The 12,738-nt window shown below is 37.4% G+C and overlaps 1 long non-coding RNA gene across 4 annotated transcripts in view; it reads left to right on the top strand.

Moving 5' to 3' along the window:
* Positions 1–12,738, top strand: part of LOC132660319 (uncharacterized) — a 69,586-nt gene that overhangs the window by 34,113 nt on the left and 22,735 nt on the right. For 3 of the 4 annotated variants that reach the window (XR_013554668.2, XR_009601716.3, XR_009601720.3), the window contains one exon: positions 10,135–11,164. This is a non-coding gene — a long non-coding RNA (uncharacterized LOC132660319). The remainder of the gene's footprint in view (positions 1–10,134; positions 11,165–12,738) is intronic. The other variant, XR_009601717.3, reaches the window with a different exon arrangement.

The following is a 12,738-nucleotide window of genomic DNA, read 5'->3' as shown; positions in this document are numbered from 1 at the left end:
TGTGATTCAGTTAAGCACTCTGTACCTAGTCTATAAAATCTGCAAAATCATAATTTCCAAACTACTAATTGCCTTTCCTAAATTTTATGACAGAAATTAGGTGCTATAGTTTGCAATTTAAGGCTTTGAAAATGTTTCTATATGTATTCCTTACAAGGCCAGGCCCTACCTCATTTTCAACATTGTAAGATGGGCCTCTGTTATGAGAAGGCAAAACTGTTGAAAGAAACAGGTCAATGCATTTTCAGCCCTCTGTGTCTGTGCCGTTTTCCAGGTGACTTTGCTATTCCTCCCATCAGGATTTAGAGTTTATTTTCCCACCCCATGATTATGAGTTTGGCCATTTGCTTTTTTGGGCCAATGGAATACTAATGGATATGATGCAAGAGGAAGCTTGAAAATCTGGGCTTGCTTTGTTATGCTTCTGCCATCACAATGAGAAAGATAGGCCCAGCTAGCCCATTGTCCTAGGAGGAAGGTGAGAGTCACATGGAGCCAAACCCAGTCATCTCATTAAGCCCAGCCAAACTAGCTGTCTTACAGCTCATGCCCAGACACACAAGTGAGCCCAGTCAGGATCAGAAGTAGGCCAATTTAGCTGAATTCAAACACCAGAGAAATAAATATATAGAGTTGTATGCCCCAATCACACAATTTTGGCACTAGCTAATGGCCACAGTTCTTAAAAATATGTGAAAGGGAAGAGGAGTAAGTTTGGCTTCTTGGAAAGTGTTAATTCTCCTAGACATTAAGAGTTATTTATTAAACCAAAAAATGTAAAGGCGAAAAAAAAACTGTAAAGGTAACTTACCCCAATATATAAACTATATATTCGGTGGGGCTTATTTCATAATATTATAAAAGTAATAGTGGTCAAATATAATACTGCTGAAATAGATGAAAACTTTATTTTTTTATCATAATGCTGCATGTCTGTTTGAAGGTATACATCTGTGTGTCATGAGGAAGGCAGAGAGTAATTACCATCTGACAATGCATTACTGTCCAGGTATTCATGTGAGCATTCTGTAATGCATCAAAACTATTTTTGTTTCATTAATTTATTAATTAATTTTTAGCTCAAATAATGAATATGTACATTGTACACAGTTCTACTGATTATACAGACAGCAAACTTACTTATTCCTTTTTTCCACAGATCCTAATAACCTATTTTGCATACTTTAAAGAAGCCCCTGTAGCCAACTATGGTAGTCATCTAAACATAGTAGGATGATTAAATCAGTTAAAGTAACATAGTTAAAATAAAATTTGGTAGTAAATTGTGTAAGAAATGTCTTGATTTGTACTACAGTTTGAAAATTGGAAGAAAAAATATTATTAAAAACTTACTTTATTATATATTAGCAAAATTCTGCTTATAACTGCAACACACTAATTCTTAGAATGAAGAAGGACAGATTCAAATATTGGTTGGGATTTTTGTTTAAAATATTTCCAACAAAATTATGAGATGCTAAATACAATGTGGTATCCTGAATTGGATCCTGGAACAGACAAAAAATTGGAAAAATTGGTGAAATCTGAAAAGCTGGAGTTTAGTTAAAAGTAATGTGTAAGTGTCAATTTTTTGTCAATTTTTTTTTAGTTTTGACGAATGTATCCTGGTAAGTTAAGAACTGACATTAGGGGAAACTGGTAAGAGGTAGAGACAAGACCTCTGTATTATAGTTGCAACTGTTCTATAAATCTAACATATTCCAAAATTAAAAATGTACTTCAAAATTGTTGGATGTCATGACATAACCACAAAGAGATTCATTTGTGCAGAAATATGTGAAGACTGTACCAATTTTCCCAAGGGCCTCTCTTAGTCCCTTGAGACAAATCTTTCTCTTTTAAAGCACCTATCCTATCATAATCCTTGTAGATTCTCTCCTCTTTAATGATAACTAGTCTAACTCTGCCAGTCCTCATTTGTCCATGACTTTCCATTTTTTCCATCACTTTGCTCAACTAAAATATAGCATCCTTTGCAATATTTGTGATTGCACTTTGTGGTCAACCTGCTTTTCCCACACTGGGCATTTGGAAGGTGAGAGTAAGTGGGGAGAGAGAGATGTTTGAGGGAAGACTAATTTTACAAGTTTGTTTGTTTATTTATTTTAAATAAAATATTCAACCTCATAACTGTAGGAATACAGATAATTAATGTTGGGAAGGCAGGGAACCCTGTATCTTCACTTTTCCTACACTGTAAGTACATTAAAAAATTAAGGAAACAAAATAGCCAATGAGAATTGGCAAACAATGAAAAAAGGAAAAGTTCCCAACAGAGAAATAAACAAGGAATACAAACTGTATTTAGAGATTTTCTTCCATGGAGCATGATGTCATGACCGTGAGAAGCATGTGACCTTAATGACTAAATCCCTCTCTCCCACAGTCTGTGGCTTCACAGGAGGCAGGAATTTACATAGGCAAAAAGAAGTCACAACACAGGCCCATACCCAATTATAACGTGGTTCCCCAAACATGCTTATGTTAATTTTTTTCAGATTGTCACAAAAGATTAGACCATTAAAAATGCTAATTCTCACAGAATTTGAGTCCAGGAAAATTTGCCTTTGGACCCCAACTTGAGACACATTGCTTTAAGAGTTTAGCAGGGAGGGGTGCCTGGCTGGCTTAGTCCGTAGAGCATGCAACTCTTGATCTCAGGGTCATGAGTTCAAGCCCCATATTGGGCATAAAGCTTAGTTAAAAAAAAAAAAAAAAGTTAGTAGACAAAACTCAGTGTGGTATAATGGTACAAAGCACAACTATAAAGTTAGAATTCCAGGTGGTAACCTTAGCACAGAACTTCTGGCTGTGTGAACTTCTACAAGTTACTTTTCCTCTCTGTGCTTTAGTTCCCTCACCTGTAAAAGGAGATGATAATTGTAACATCGTCATAATTGGTTTGCAGGATTAGATGAGATAATCTATAAAAAGAAGGTAAAATTGCACCTGGCACTTGGTTCTTCCTACTCTGCCTTAGTGCTATATACACAGCCAGTCTTATGCTAAAGAGGAGGAAGCTGATTAAATTAAGTATTACAGAGCCTTTAAGATCCACTTACTTTGTTATTCTTTAAAGGTTTTACAGAGCTTCTGATAACACTATTTTTGCTTTTCTTCACACAGTGGGCAGCTCCCTTCCTATCCACACTATCCCTTTAGTTCCCAAGAGGAAGCTATGTTATATGCAGATAAAAGTACCAATTCATTACTGGCTCAATTCAATCATAATCATATTGTCAACTTTACAAGATGTTAATTACGGAATAAGAGACAATTGGTTGTGTTTTACAAGGCTGTGCTGACATGCCTAGTATGCCCAAGTGAGTGAGCCAGGAGGTTGAAATGCAAGTGCTTTGGGCCGCTCCTCACTGTGCATTAATGGCTCAATTAAACACACCTTAAGGGAGCATTTCTTATTCCATTGTGGATGTTTAGTAATTTGTTTTGTTTGGAGATTTTGCCCTGAGCCAGTCCTCTGAGGCTGAAGGAATTCTAAAGCTGTATTTCCAAACATGTTCCAATGTTACCTGGAAAATCTTTCACTGCAGTCTGTGGCCTTGATTCTTCTCAAGACCACTGAGGAGCAGGGTCATTTTTAAAGCACCTCCACAACCACCCTTATAACTGATTTGGACCAAACAAACACACTTGAAGAAATGCTAGAGTGTCTTATTTCTTCACAAAGGATCCCATCTCTACTATTTCAGTCAACATTTATGTGAACATTTTCCCACTTTTCTTTGCTCTCTAGAGCATCATTGGTTCAGATCTCATGGCTGAAGTTCACACAGAGATTCACTATAGTCTTTTTTTTTTTAATATAAAGCAACAGAAAAATATAGTTCCAGGTCAATGTTTCCAATATCGGCTCCTTTTTAAAATTAATAGCTACATAATCAAATCAAAATGTCATTTTTAAGGAGAAAAAAATAGTGTGAAGTTCTTGTGATCTTAAATAATTGTGTTCACTACTTAATAAGTATTTGGACTTGAAACTTTTCCTTACCTGTCATGTGTGATTGTTGCTCTGTCTTAACCCTGGCATCACACTCTGTTCCGGATTCCTCACCCTTCTTCAAGGAACAGGAGGGAACATTCACAGTAGAAAAGACTTCTTGACTTTGCCCTATATTCTCCACCCCTCTAGAAGGGGACAATGTTGAAGTGTCAGTACTAAAAGCAAAACATAAAATAGATGTTTGAAACAGCAAAAATAAGATGTTTAAGAAGCATAATTAGAAGCAATGACTCCACAGTACTTCTAGTTCCCTGTCTCAAAGTCATTAGTCCTTAAAGCTTGATAACTACACAAAGAACCCACCAGATACGGCAAAGAACCAGAATCTCACATATTAACTCACATCAAGCCCTCACAGAACCTTTAAGAGCCTTATTCTTGGCATCTCATTTATTGAGCACTGACTGTAAGCAGAATCTTTGCTTTGCAAATGTCCTCTTTCCTTCTCTGATATTCACAAAACAAGATGATAAATCCATCTTGGTACCACTCTTGGAACTTGTCTCCAAGGGACCCTCAGGAATATGTTCTGTTTTTCTCAGTGGTTCTTCAGAGTTCCCATCTCTTCAAGCTTTAGTGTCTAAGTCCTACAAGTGGTTGCTTGAAAGACCTGATCATTTCATTTCCACCTAAGAGCTAAAAATATCTTCACTGGTTATAAACCCAAACTTGTTGAGTCAATGGCTAGATTAAGTAGCCCCATCAATAGAATATCGTGCTTCATTTCAATATACTTTCTAAAAAGCTGTTATCTTTTCACTTGGAAGTCTATCATAAAAAATATATATAATAATCTTGAAAAGAAAGAAAATTAACTGGACAATTGACCAGGATATATTATAAAAATAGGTAGAGTAACATTTGTTTAGAGAAAAAGTATTCTGTATTTAGAAAAGAGAACAAACACCCCATTTGTCTTATTTGATTTTCTTTCAAGGTCTAGCTAAAATTCTCTAAAGAACATAGTTGTTTTGTTTTTTCTGCAACAGAACAATAGGTAGCCCACAAAGTTAATATTCATGTATACAGTTTATTATAAAGGAAGCTTTAAACATTGCCATCACCATTTTGTGGATTGAAAAACCTAGCCACATACAATTTAGATCCTATGACCTGTCCTTAGTCAAAATGCATAATACTAAAGCGACTTCTTCCCGAGGGCAAAATGCATTCCACTCAGTGCTCTGTACTGCTCTTTCTGGTAGATTTTCTGGAACGCACACATCTAGGCAGCTCAGAGTCCTAAATCCTAGACAATTAAATGCATCCTTTACTTAAATAGTAGACAAATGCACATGAACTTCTGTTTACCGCTGGACCACAAATTAAAAATAAAAGAAAAAGGAGAAAAAGGAAGAAAACATTTGGATATGTCTAGCTTTGGCAGTTCAATTAATATTGGAATTATTCTTAATCTACCCATATACCACTTAGTCCCTTAGGTCCTTTTTCTCTTCTTTCTTTCTGTTCTTTTTTCAAGAAATAAACTCAAAATAGCTCATCACAATAGCAATGACTACGTGGTTGGGAAGAAGGAGCCCAAGTTTGATGTTGCTTTGTTTTTAACAGAATGGAAAAAAAAATCCTAAACCCAAACCTTGTAATTCAACCCAACTTGTTGCTAGCCTCTGATTAAAGCATTTTGTAAAATAACAGATAGGAAGCTGAGATGTGCATTGAGATAAAGATGGTTAACATAGATCAAAAGGAATTGTACATATGTCATTTAGATTAAGTGACAGGATGTGGGGAAGTGGTAGGTCCCATATCCAGTTACTTTATGCACGAGTACATTTGCTGAATACAGGTACTCTAATAGGCTAGCCACACATAGACGGAAACCAGGGAGATTAATAGTAAGCAATCTATAATGGTTAGAGTGTTTGTTCTGGTATGGATCCAAGACCACATTTCTCCTAATTAGTAATATTACTGTAATTTTTTATAACTGTCTATCTTGCCCTGCTCAGAATAGTAAATTATCTTTGAATCTTTCATCTGACATTTCTGAGGGGGTCAGCCTTATGTTGTGAGTACTCTATATACCACATACATAAACTTAGTAATTATAGATATTTCCCCAACCAATTAGAAGGAAAAATATTTAAAATATTCTCCTCCGGCCCCTAAAAAATTCTATCTAGGGCATTCTAGGAGACAAAAGGGACAAGTAATATAAAATAATGTCAAAATCAATGGAGCCCAGAAAAGAATACTTAGTTGATTTTGAGGTGAAGTGGGATTGGGGAGAAGAGAGGATAAGAAGCAGGAATAGTTTACTTGCTAAGTAAAATGGAAAAGTCATACAAGGATTATTTTTCTGGAAGGGTGAGTTACAACAGATGAGTATTGCTTAAGACCACAGTTAATGCCACATATTTCTTTGGGATGCCATTCATATATTACTATTCATAATGAAGGTGATCTTGGCTAATCAAGGCCAGGATATAAATCAGAGAAATTAAAAACCCATGTTAGGGAAATTCTATGGGGTTTAATAAATGAATTGCTTCCTTACTGAATGTAGTCACTAAGATCTAAAATTCTAGACCTGGAAAGGCCTTCTTGTTTAACTTTATGAGACCTTACTAACCCCAGTTTAGTTACAAACAAATCAAATCACCCGTTAGCTAAAACAATTGCATACCCTTAATAATCCAACAGGCCAGGACTAGGATGAGGGGAGTGAGGCACTTGCCTCAGGCACAAACTTAAAAGGGGCCAGGTGAAGGAGTTGCCAAAGCCTCAGTAGTCAAGATAAATAATATTTCAACTTTGTATACCCAAATCCCTTCCCTGTTGAATCCTATCTTTATTTAAAATTTTGTTATATTGTTCATCATAGATTTTTTTTTGCATTGACTTTGTTTTTTTTTTTAATATTATTTATCTTGATAACTGATATTTTTTGGGACTTAAATTTTGTACCCTAAGGCAACTACTTAACTCACCTCACACTAGTCCTGGACCTGTAAACCCATTCCACTATTTACATAATTTCAGACTCAAAAATTTCTTTCTTACGTCTAACTGAGGGTTTCTCAAACTTGGCACTGTTGGACATTTTGGGGCCAGATAATTCTTTGTTATGGGGACTGTCCTGTGAATTATAGGATGTTTAGCAGCATCCCTGGCTTCAACCCACTAGATGCCAGTAACGCCTCCCTTCCCTTTCCACCAAAAATGTCTCCAAATTAATCCTGGTTCAAAACCATTAATCATCCCAAAGTCTCTCATGCTAAAAACCACCCCATATCTTCCTGTTATGTCCTCAGTAAAGATAGAAAGCAGCTTTTCATCATCCTGTAAATAACCCCAAGAGATTCTTTGCTTTGTAGAGTGTGTGTTTACTTTATAATCTGATTAGAGTGATGATAATCATGTTAGTATGTCTAGACTTACCAAGGTCAAACCTCTGGCCTCTGTAAGGTTTATTTGTGTCTAGTATCTGACATCTCAGTGGGCCACTTGGCAATCTGAAGCAGTAGCTTCTTCCAGAAGTTCCAAGATGTCTTGTAATTATAACCCCTTTGTCAAACTGCAAACTCAGCTCCCTCATTGAATTAGGACAGAGAGATTAGTTACACCCAACCACATTTCATTCTCTTCAAAGTGAATTTCATTTTGGAATTTATCAATAATCTTTATGTAAGCTATCATATCTTCTTCCATATCAGAAACTAAGATTCTAATGAGTCAGATTATATTAAATAATTCAGCAATTCAACTTCCTCTGTGATCTTAGTTTCATAAGTACTACAGTTTGGGGAAGCCATTTTGCATGTAATGAGCAGGAAAGATATTTAGTATTTTTTCTTATTATTATTCAAAGGCTAAATTCATTACAAATGTTTTAGAATTAGACCTGGAAATCAGAGTTAGACCTGGACATCAAATTTACTTGGAAGGTAAAAATCCATTTCTGGATTCTAGTAGAGTAGCAACATACTGAAAATTCCCCATGCAATTCATCCATGCAAACTGCAATATGAATCATAAATAGGTAGTCAGATAGATGAGCTAGAAATCATTCTTCCCAATGATACACAATCTGCCACCTTCATCCTCTACTCAGTTGAACTTTCATAAAATTCTGGGCACATGTGGGATTTTTTTTTCCAGGTAGGAATATAGGAACCTATATGCAAGATAATGGGTTTGGATATCATACCAGCCAAGTGTCTTGGCTACAAGCAACAGAAACTAACTCTGGCTGACTTAGTGGGGAAAAAAAGGGGAAAAAAGATTATATATATTTGTTACTGAGTTATTAAATAATTCAAGAACATTCTGAAAAGATTTGAACCAGGCTAGAAAAGGAGACCAAACAAGGGAGCCAGGCAGCAAGTGGATCCCAGCCAAGAGCACACCACTTAACCAATGTGGTGAGGAATCCACCACTACCGCCCCTACCACTGAACAACAAACAGATGCTGCAGGTCACTCAGTAGCCACAGACACTGGATTTGGATGGCACTCCTCCTGCTACCAACATTTCGATGCCTCTGGATCAAAGTCACCAGCTCCCAGTTCAAAGTCACCAGCAGGTGCATCTGTGTTGTCAAGCCTGGGTCAAGTGCCTGCATCCTAGCTGCAAAGGAGGCTGGGACAATGTCTGAACTTTTCAGCTTTTAAAGTGGCAGGCAGGCAGCCAAGAAAATAACAGCTATCCATTATAGATATGATATAGGGTGGTAACTAATAGTAACAGATGAAATCTTGGGCTCTGGAGTTGGATTATCTGAATCTGAATTTACGCTCTATTACTAGCTACGTGACCTTGGGCAAATTACTTAAATCCTTAATCATTTCTATTTCCTCACCTTTACGACAGACCCTTGTGAGGCTTAAATAAAACCATCCATGTAAAATTGCCTAGCATGGTATATGTTACATAGTACTTCTATATATTTATATTCATGTGTGTGTATGTATGCCAGTATGCAACACTGATAACAAAGATAGAGCTTTCTTTAAAATATCTCAGACTTTTCATTTAGTTTAATGCAGGACAAGGTAACTAAACTTAACTTTGATTTCCCCTACCCCTCCACTTAAAGCATACATGATCTAGCAGAGCAAAACGAATGAAAAAATCATCATAATCCAACATATGCTAGAGAGCATAAAAATGGAAATTCAAAGAAGGACAAGATTAGTTTTGTCTGGGGAGCTAGGAAAGTCATTATAGAAGGAACTTGACAGGGAACGTGAAGAACAGATAATGAACTTCTTTAGACAGTAGAGGGAGGACTTCTGCCAGGCAGTGAGAATACTCTCAGCACAGCTGTGTAAGTGCATGGTCTGCCTGGGAAATGGGAAGAGTTGGTAAGGACAAGAGCAAGGGATTGGATTGATGGGAAGGTAGAAAAAATGATGTACTGAGAAAGACAGACTAGGGCCATATTGTTAAAACCATACCAGACCTGACCAAAGGCCCTGGCAATGTGTCACATCATTGAGATCAGTATCTTCGGTGATTCTTTATTCCTGGTAACATTTTTAGTTCATTATGTAGAACTAAATCAACTAAGGCTGACTTAAGCAAAACAATGGAATAGGCAGAGTTTGTCCCAGACTTTCCTTTTGTTGAGTCTCCCTTTCCCTCTTAACCTCTATCCGAGGTCCCCAGGGCCATTTGGAAAGTCTCTGCCTGTACATCACAACCTATGTAATGCTGCCAGAGGCTTTAAGCCTTTACTAGTGCTCCCAGCTCCATGCCTTGTCATTCTTCTTCCTTCTCTACACTTGTCAGAGCCCCGGTTTGTTTAATTGACAAGACTGAGAATGTGCTAAACAGATAAGCCAGTTTCAACTGCAGTTCTGGTCCACAGCTCTTCCTCATAACACATTGCCCTAATAGTTGCAGTGGGCCCCCAGAAACAATAGGAGCAGTTCTCCACCTTCAGTTTCTGTTAGCTGCTAGATCTACATTTTACCAACCTCTCCATCTCCCACCCCCAGCTACAGTTAGAGCATGTGCTCTAATAAGGACAGAAGCTCTTTTATAGCCCACAAAATTTGTAGGAAAGCTCAAACGGTATTGTTCTAGAAAGTCTGATATGAGTGATTGCTTCCTCATTTCTTTTCAGGAAATAGAAGCAGCTCTGGGCTGAGGACTCAATCTGCTCTTCCTTTCTGGATGTAGAGTTTGGGCTCAACTTCTCCAAGACCATTAACCCAGTAATCTGAGCTCAGTGGCTCCAGCATCCACATGACTGGAAACAGAAGGGTTTCGCCTCTTGCTGTTGGAGGGGTTTAACACACTGTGGAGCTTAGTGGATTTCTTTCAGGTTTTATTTCAGCTGCCAAGAGCCCAGGGACTCAAGCATTTTAAAAAGCTCAAGGAATGTCAGAGAATTGAGAAGGGACCCAGGGAATTGGTGTTTGCTGAGCTATTGCTGGTGTGCCTGGGATGGAGACCAAGGAGGCCTAGAGATGTGGCCCATCCTGAAGATCTGGCTGAGAGGGCTTTGTGCTGCAGGTCTAGCCTCTTTAGTAATCTTCTCTGGTAAGACACAAGGGATGGATAAAAATGAGCAATTATACTTGAGACAGATCCGTTGCTTCAGTGGCAATATATTTTCCTCACATGCTTTTCTCTTCACAGCAAGCAAATGCATGTGGACCAGTGACTATGAAGTCGGTCATATTAAATTTACTCAGTTTTCTTCAAGTCTTCAAGCGTGAAGCGTTGCAAACCTTCATACGTACACTAGGGAAAGAAAGGAAGAAAAAAAAGAATTCCACCGCAAGGCCTAAGGAAAAGGCTGTGGAAAGAAAACAGCAAGATAAAGCAACACAATTTCAAATCTTAATCTCCTGAAATGGTGCCTTTAAAGCCGCACTTTCCACATTTCTGAGTGGAGCCCGTCAAAACTCCGTGTCAAATCATGTTATAACCTTGCTTCTTATCTGTTTGTGATAGCTTTCAAGGGCCAGTAATTCCCCCATATGTGGCAGAAAAGTTGATAGTAGAGATTTGCGCACTTGACTAAGCTTCCTGCATTGCTTTTTGTGCAGTGCTGGTGAAGGACAGAGATTTGTTCTCCCTTTCAGAACTAAACATGCAACTGCCAACGACACAGTCAAGAAGCAAACCAGAATCACTCACTTGGTCAGGTAATCTACAGAACGATGACTTAATATTATATATACTCTCTTCTTTTGTCCAGTAAAACACATAGATAGGTAGAATGCCCCTGCCTTTTTTCAAGTAAAAATTAACAGACAAGACCCCATTATTGAGGGAGTGCTTTTTGGTACCCTCTCCCCAGATGCCCTCCTTTGGCACACCTGTCCCATCACCAGGCCTGTAGTTCTGGGTGCCAGCTGGCTCCTGGGGTGAAGACAGTGTCAGGGGCTCAGGAAAGGAAACCATAACACCGGTGGAGACCATAATGTCTGTGGAAAGATTGTGTCATCTGCCTTGGGAAGGGTGGGAGACAACTCACTTTATTTCCTTCTCTATCCACCTAGTGGCACTGACTTCCTGAGGCTTAAACAGGAAGAAGCAGGTGTGACTAGATCTGAGAGATCATGACCTGAGCCAAAGTAGGATGTTCAACCAACTGAGCCACCCAGGCGCCCCTAGTTTTCTTTTTTTGTTTGTTGTTGTTGTTGTTGTTGTTGTTTTTAATAAAGAACAGCTTTCTTTATTTAGATAGACAACATTCTGAAACAAAACCAAAATTAGTTCCTCTTGGCAAACTAATATACTTTCTTGTATTAGGCATGATATCTATTGTTCCCTTTTTTCCTTGACTGTCCAGAGACTCAAAGCTGTATTTTGTGCTTCCCTTTGATTTTTTAAGTTGTTGTTTTTGTTTTTTTAATAAGCTCTATGCCCAACTTGGTGCTTGAACTCATGACCTTGAGATCAAGAGTCATATGCTCTACCGACTGAGCCAGCTAGGCACCTCCCTTTGATTTTTTTGACACAGTGATCTCCCACTCCTTCCCATCCCTTTCCTCTCCTAACACACATACACACACACTTACCTGGTAATCTATAAAGATGTAGCATAGATAACATGTGTGTAATACTGATTAAATGTTTCAGAATTCTTAAATTCTTAAGTATTAATATGTGCCAAGGTCCTATTTTTTATTTTCTTCTGTTTTATGTATTTTCATCTAAAACCTACTGGATGTCTGAACTCAATAGAAAGAACCATTATATAGAATTTATATATAAATTATATTTATAGAACCATATATAGAATTTATATATAAATTCTAAATTCTGTGAATTCTAAAGGTATCCTAATTCTAAAACATGTTATTATTCTCATTTTAAGGACCTAAAATATTTCCCCTTTAAAGTTTTTTGGTTTTGTTTATGGTTTTGTTTTCCTTTCTTTTTTCCCCCCCACTCACTACCATCTCTGTCTGCAAGCCAAGATTATGAAAAGAGATGATATACTTTAGGAAGGGGCCATAGATTCAAAATTAATCTCTACCAAAGTTAATTCCTGCATAAATTAAGCTGAATATGTTTTCCAACACCATAAATTAAACGTAATAGGTATAAATAAAACATGAACTCAGGTTTCCTCATTTATAACTTCAGATCTATGACACTTCAGCATGGAAAAGGGCAAAGTTGGTTTTGTTTTTTCTCTTTTTTTTTAGAGCTGTTGGGTTAGCCATCTCAAAGATTGTAGTAGATATTGTAAAATCGAATAGAGTTCCTC

Source organism: Panthera onca, chromosome A3, assembly GCF_046562875.1.
Source record: "Panthera onca isolate mPanOnc1 chromosome A3, mPanOnc1 haplotype 2, whole genome shotgun sequence".
Classification (NCBI taxonomy): Eukaryota; Metazoa; Chordata; class Mammalia; order Carnivora; family Felidae; genus Panthera; species Panthera onca.
The sequence above is the reverse complement of the archived record's forward strand: the minus strand, read 5'-3'. Positions and strand labels throughout refer to the sequence as shown.